Consider the following 6,906-nt stretch of genomic DNA (forward strand, 5'->3'; position numbering starts at 1 on the left):
TTAGCCACTGTTGCTGGCTCTGTTCTTTGATCCAGTATTAGCAGCCCTGAGAAAAGCTGCTTTTTTGGCCTCATGTTTAGGAATGACAAAGCTTTATTTGTACCCTTTTGCTCACTTGTTTTACATAAACTCCCAACCTAACACAAACCCAGAGAATAATGCTTTCATGGTGAAAGGATGAAACAGATACACATAAAATGCTGTTAAATATAAAAACAAATTGAGCTTGAACTGGTGATAATGGCTTAGACTACTCCAAAGTCTTTTTAAGTGTGAGTTGTAAATAAAAATAGGAGAATGGGAGCAAACCAGTGAAAATGGTCTTTGAAATCTGAAAAACTTATAAACAAAATGCTGCATAAAAACTCTTGTAATTTCAAACTAATGTGCAATATTTATTGAAATGGTGACAGTGCCTTCAGTGTTTGACAAAACAAACCACAAATAATCCCTATATGATATACAGTCCAAAACAGATGCAGAGTTTACAGACTTCAGGTGGAAGGAGGGCAAACACCACTGAGGTAATCTGTCACAAAGTGAAGTTTAGGAGAGATTTAAACAACTGAAAGATGCTTAGTAGGGCAAGAACACCTTTTAAAAAGGTTGGAGTTTACTTACTACTCCAAATAATCTGTAATACTAAAACCCGTCACATGCTACAATTTTTGCAAAAACAATAAATTCTGTTCCATTTACTCTAATGGGAGCCTGCTGAAAAAAACAAACTGCATGTTGAAAAGTTTAAATTCGTATTTCATCTGTAGGTGTTGATCTAATCACAGATAAAGCATAATTTTGTAAAACTTGCAGCTAAACTGAGTCATGTGCGTTAGACATAATGCATTCATGACTATACAGGCTTCAGGAGTAATTTTTTATTCTAGTGTACCTGTGGGCAAGCTGACCAGTTCTATTATCGATCTTGTAGTCTTTTTTTTTTTAATACTGGCTATTGCTGGAAGCACAAGCCTGGATTTGTCAACCTGTGTGCTGAGCCAGTTTGGCAGCTCGGTATTTATAATCATTGCATGGGCACACAGAAAGATTTCAGTTCCATTTTCCAGAATGCTCATCTAAAGCTGGCAGGTTGGAAACATAGCTCTGTAGCTGTTTAAAAAAAATCCCTCTATAAATAATAGTTTTGTTATATAGTAATCCTTGGTTCTATTAAAAATAAAATAATAGAGCAAGCTTTTTTTTAGTTGCTTATAAAGTAGGTAAGACCATGTCATTAAGGGCTTGCTCTGCTTCTGTTTTGATCAGAGGTGTACTTAAAGTGCTTGTAGATGTGCTCAAGCATCTACCACTTACATGGCAGTGACAGCCTGGATTGCTGATATTTAACTATTTGAACCAGCCTTAATTAAAATGGAGTAAATCTATGTGAGCTGAACTTGCATCTTATGGTGCTCAGGCTATGTACTATCTCACATGTGTGTCATGCAATGAATTATTTGTACAATGTCCAACATTGGATTATTATTGTATTATTTTTCCTGATAGTGCCATTCCATTAGTCAATTGGTGACACTTGAAGTGCCTGATGCTGCTTCCTGCAAGTTATTGAGCTAACACTACAGCAGAACTGAGAGAATTTCAGAATTGTTAGAACTAAACAAAATTCATTCCATATCTGCACTATAAAAAGCTCAATTTGTATTGAAATCTGAATGCATGTAAAGACTTCCTCTAACAGGAGCTGAAATACCCTGAGAGGTGTGCTCATATCATTTGGCAAGAAATGCTTTTCCAAAAAGAGCAAAGCATTTTAAATATGTTAAGGTCACAAACTACATGTCCTTTTTCATCTGCAAGATGTAGATCTGTTTAGAAAGAAGCAGTAGGTTTGAAACCTAAGGGAGCACACCAACAGTGCCTGGTGCAGCACATATTCCCCCTTTTCCTATGGGGTAAAATTATGTGGTGATTAAAATCCATTCTCTACCTGCATCTGACTGTCCTGTTCCCCAGATATACTTATTTCAGCACATTAATTAATTCATTTTTTTTCTTCTTTTCATTGTCCTTTCACCAGAAAAAGAAAAAAGGAGGCAGGAAAATAATGAAATCCTCAGCCAAAGACTTAGAGTCAAATCCCCATTGGATGAAAATATCAAAACAAAACCCCATTCTTTTAGGCTTTTTGCAACAGAAGTTCTTTTATATAAATAGCATAAAATTACACATCACTGTTATCAAGTTCCTAATTTATATTAAATTTTAATATCCTTTTTATGCAAGAACAGTATCTTAAAGACCCATCAAGTAGTATAGTTAATACCACATAGAATTTGCACTGCTAAAAATTAGAACTTTAGATTTCTAATGATACAGCTTTATTGGTGGGAACTATTGTAAATACAGCTTCAGATTACTTTTCATAGCACTATTACAACTATGTTATATAACCAATCCTTTATTTTTCTTTCTAAAGAGCTCACAGCTGTGCTCTGAAAGCAGGTAAATGAGGTATGGGACCGTGCTGCTATACTTTCATTTACACAGTTGGTACTGTAGTATCTCTACTCTCCCATTGTGAAAAACATTGCTACATTTTGGTGAAATAAGAGCCTTTTTTTTCCTTATGAATGCACAGGAGCCCCAATACAGAGTATATGCTGACTTTTGCATCTTTACATTGTGGCACTCCACCTTCTCTGAAGGGATATGGCTGAATTCACCAAAAAGAGCTTTGCAGAGCTTTGTGGACTTCTGAAGCATTAGAAGAACAGAAAAGGTAAAGATGGTGTGAAATAGAAAGCAAAAAGAACGAGAGACACAGAAGGTTTGGAGAAGATATGATTGTAAGATTAGGCTATTAAATACCAGAATCAGTGCAGCTGTCCAAAATCCAAGCAAGATGCAACTAATTTAGGAATAATGAAGTATCCTTGCTGTGATATTTTTGTAAGTTTGGGAATTACTATCTACTTCATGAAAATAACTTCCATTTATTCAGTTTAACCATGTGAGATTGAACCTAAAATTTTGCTATATACCAGGCTCTTTTTTTGAAGAAGTATATGAATTCCCTCAAGAGTTTTCAATTCCACATTCTACAAATCCCATTCTCCCACACAGTAAGTATTTCACAACCTGCAGCAATCAGTGGTGTAGGATAGCAAGTTAGTAATTTATACTTTCAGCAACCTAAAAGCAGCAGGCCAGCAGTTATTTGAAGAACTCGCATATACTTGCTAGTAGATGATAATAAGGACAATCCAATGTCAGCATGATGGAGTAGCTCATAATCTGTGATTTCTGTTCAAATCTCTACCATTTTTATAAAAATATCCTCGCCCATTTCCTCTCCTGCTTGTGTCCCAGTAGGTAGCTGAGTTGAAATTCTGTAACCAAAACCTGTGAAGATGGTGTCTAGATGTTTTTCCAAATGGAACCATTTGGCAAAGTTCATTCCAGGACAAAGCCTTATTGTAGTAAAGTGATGACCACATCATCATCTTTTCCTTGCCAAAGCATTTCACCTTCAAAATTAACCAGACCGTGTTTTCTGGCTCTTAACAAGATTCCCACTACTTTATTGGAAATAGTCACGTATGTTTCAAACAGCTGCCCGAATGTCACTCGCACGTGTCCGTCTTCTCCCACCTCTCCAGTTCTTCTGATGATCGAGCACAGCTCTTCTACTTCCTTACCCACGTGTGAGTGAGCATCTTTCCCTCTCTGCTCTGTCCGAGACCCTTCAGGGGGTCTCCCGTAGGTAGGATCTCCTCTGTGAGTATGTGCGGGTTTAGACGCAAGCCTGTCATCACTGCTGAATGGATTCTTCCTCTGATACTCAATGTGATCCTCTGCCCAGGTCTGCCAACTTTTCCTCAGGTCACCCACTGCACTGGTAGCTTTAGCAGTTTGACCCTTTTCTCCTTCCATTTCTGAAAATGTTTTATTGGCACTCAAGCAGCAAACGAATCAGTGACTGCCTGTAACTGGTTCCTGTGTGCACTGTCAGCTGCGAAGGAAGAACAACAAATCAGCCTGGTATTTTTTGGAAGAGTTTTGCCCGAGTGAGAGGCCAGGCTGCTGAAAAATAGGTTAAATATCTGAAAAATTTAAGTCCATTAATAATTCAACAGCAATGAAGAAAGTAGAAGTGATTCAGGTGAAATTCAGAAGTAATTTAGGAACACCGGTAGTAAATTACGCTTACAGGATTACACGATGCTCCACTGATCCCGCAGTTACCGAACAAAACCCGCAGCCTCCGTGCAACACATAGTGCAGTACTCACTCCTCTTGCGGTGACGCCTTTCCAAGAACTTTATCCTGGTACCCGGCAGCCCCGCTGACTTCCCAAACAATCTGATGGAGAGCTGGCTGAGCTGCGGAGAGAGCAAACCATTCCCGAGCGGCAGCAGCGGCACACCAACCCGTGCACAGGGGTGGGCAGCCGCCCTCCGGCCTGAACGCTGATTAAAGGTGGACAAATTCACGACAAGCTTCCCTCAGACTGTGCAAGTTATTATACACAGAAAATATTATCTGGAGCCGAAACGCCAATACATGGTGGGAGCAGGGGGATTTTCCTCATCAGGCACTGCACGGAGAAGTAAAAACCCAGTTAGCGAGGGCGTCTCTGTCTGCAGCACCCTATTTAGTGAAGGAGAAAGGCAGAATAGATTGTTCTCCCTTAAAAGGCTGTGCTGCAGGGCCATGGCTGCCGGCTACAGCCGCGGGCAGCCGAGGGGCAATGCCTCACCTGCCCCTTGATGGGCAGCTACGCGGGCTGCCCACCGCCTGTGGCAGTGCATGCGCTCGGGGTATGGCCTGACTGTGAAGAACATGGTTATTCGGGTGAATTAGAGACAAACTTTTATATCCCTACAGAGATCTGAAGGTGCTATAGCCATGTCTTTGCTGGGTCGTATGGTTCGCCTGTCGAAATACACAAGCCGGGGTTTCCAGGTAGCACATAAGTAGAGTTGATACTTCTACCGACATTTGAAGTTAAAACACAGGATTAGTGCTGGATTTTCTACGGGGAAGTGGACAGAAATGCAAATTCAGAACAGTTAACAGCTGAATTACAGATTAGGTATTTCTGTATTTTGGAACTATTGTTGTTTTAAAAGTAAGTCTTCATGAGCATTTGCCCACGTACATATGTTGGTGCTGTTGCACGTGAACCCATGCACAGGGACAGGATTCTTTAAATTCCCCAGCAGAACCTCCAGATCAGTCAAAAACCACTTGTGTTGCCTCTGGGTCTAGAAGAGCACACAAGATGAACATAGAGTGGCAGCACAATCGCCAGAGAAGGGAATTGGGAATGATAAGCAACAGTGCACATGAAGTAATGGCTTTTCATTCATGGTCTCTCACTTTTTAAATTGAGACTCAGGATTGTTGTATATTACCATTGTTATATTTTTTGTGAGAGGAAGGTGGTTAATTCTAGCTTCCTGGTTAAATTTCAAGTTGAGTAATTACACTTTGTATATATAAAATTCCCCTGAAGGCTAAAAAGTGTAAATTTTTTTTCTTTCCCTCCCTAGAAGAGTTAAGAGTTATGTAATGCTTTTAAGATCACTCCCCACATCCACACTAACAAACTGCTTGATTCTCCTCAGTGGCATTACAGGAATGTATGTTCTGTTTCCAAACACAGCATCTGAAAAGCATTTTGTTTTTATGTGAGAATCAAATACTCCGTAAATCTTAGTAATGTACATCCACTTTCAAACTAAGTAGAGCAACATGTATACACTGCCAGAGATTATGCATGGAAAAAGCAAGAAAAAACTAGGGCTTTTGTTAAAGTCTTCTGTAGGAAACAGTATCAGGTTTCACAGGTAACGGGTATTCACCTCGAGGGAACAGGCAACAATGCCCCGAAGGTAAAGCAGTGCAGATAAAGTAAGCAAAAGCCAGTTTCAAAGAGATTAATCTTAAAAAAAATACTAACAACGCCTTCTAAGGAGTTTCTAAAATGGAAGCAATACAGCTAAGAAATTTAAAGTGAAACAGATTGGAAAAATAAAAGCGTACTTCTTCCACTAAAGCTCTCTCAGCAATTCCAAGATTTTGTAAGCAACCTCAGAACCGCAGGGTTTGTCAGCAGTTCAACAATGTGTTTATTGCTCTGTCTCAGTATTCAACTACTGAGGTGAACAAGCTGGACCCACATCTACGTCTTTTCTTTCTCTTCCAGGAGAGGTGACAGGTCACTTTAGATTACTTTCTTGTCAATCATCAGGGCTAAAGCTTCACCGTAAACTCAGTTTTGATTACTGCAGGAAGGGATAACTGGAGAAGCTGCAGGATGGGATTATGGAGATGCATCAAGAAGGTGTCCCGTGCAGTGCTCACAGGTCATGAGCAAAATCTTACCCATCTAGAAAAGAACCCAAAAAACTGGGGAAAAAAAAAAAAAAAAAGACCCAAAAAAACACACAAACCTAACAACATCAGCATATAAAACATAGAACGTGTTCAGTGCTGAGCTGGCCTGGTCCTAATAAACAGTTTACCAAAATCCGGCTAAAATGAACCTTTCAGATCAACACAACAGGAAGACCAGTGAGTATGGGATTACAATTATGAAAACTAGATATTAAAATAAAGCATAATCCGCAAGAGAAACCCCTTTTTGCCCCTCTGCCGGACCGTCACACCTCTGCCCCTTTCCTGGGAATGTTTCTCTACCTGCTGCGACACCCACGCCGCCGGCACTGACCTCCTTCCCACGGAAAAAGGAATGCGACTCCTTTGGCATCTGTTAATTCTTAATGTTATTTAATGCTCCAGATCCTTAAATGTGGCCGGGAGAGGCCGCAGCGCGCCCCAGACAGTGAAACACCCCTGAGCGAGCGTGTCCCCAGTGTACACGGAGCTATTTATAAACCACACGCAGGCTGCAATGACACGTGGCGTGCGTGATACAGC

At 40.3% G+C, this 6,906-nt stretch overlaps 1 pseudogene across 6 annotated transcripts; it reads right to left on the reverse strand.

Annotated features, from left to right (window-relative positions):
* Positions 1 to 373: 373 nt before the first annotated feature.
* On the reverse strand, positions 374 to 6,838 carry LOC110479668 (actin-binding Rho-activating protein pseudogene; annotated as a pseudogene). Of its 6 annotated transcripts, none has more exons than XR_013339722.2 (3): positions 6,698 to 6,838; positions 4,253 to 4,558; positions 374 to 3,973 (listed from the first exon to the last, which is right to left on the reverse strand). The product of XR_013339722.2 is annotated as an actin-binding Rho-activating protein pseudogene, transcript variant X3 (transcript). The 6 variants fall into 6 exon arrangements; XR_014953741.1 differs by having other exon boundaries at positions 4,253 to 4,343; positions 6,698 to 6,837; XR_014953739.1 differs by having other exon boundaries at positions 6,667 to 6,803.
* Positions 6,839 to 6,906: the final 68 nt, after the last annotated feature.

Source organism: Lonchura striata, chromosome 3 (genome assembly GCF_050655825.1).
Source record: "Lonchura striata isolate lonStrDom1 chromosome 3, ASM5065582v1, whole genome shotgun sequence".
In the NCBI taxonomy this organism is placed as follows: Eukaryota; Metazoa; Chordata; class Aves; order Passeriformes; family Estrildidae; genus Lonchura; species Lonchura striata.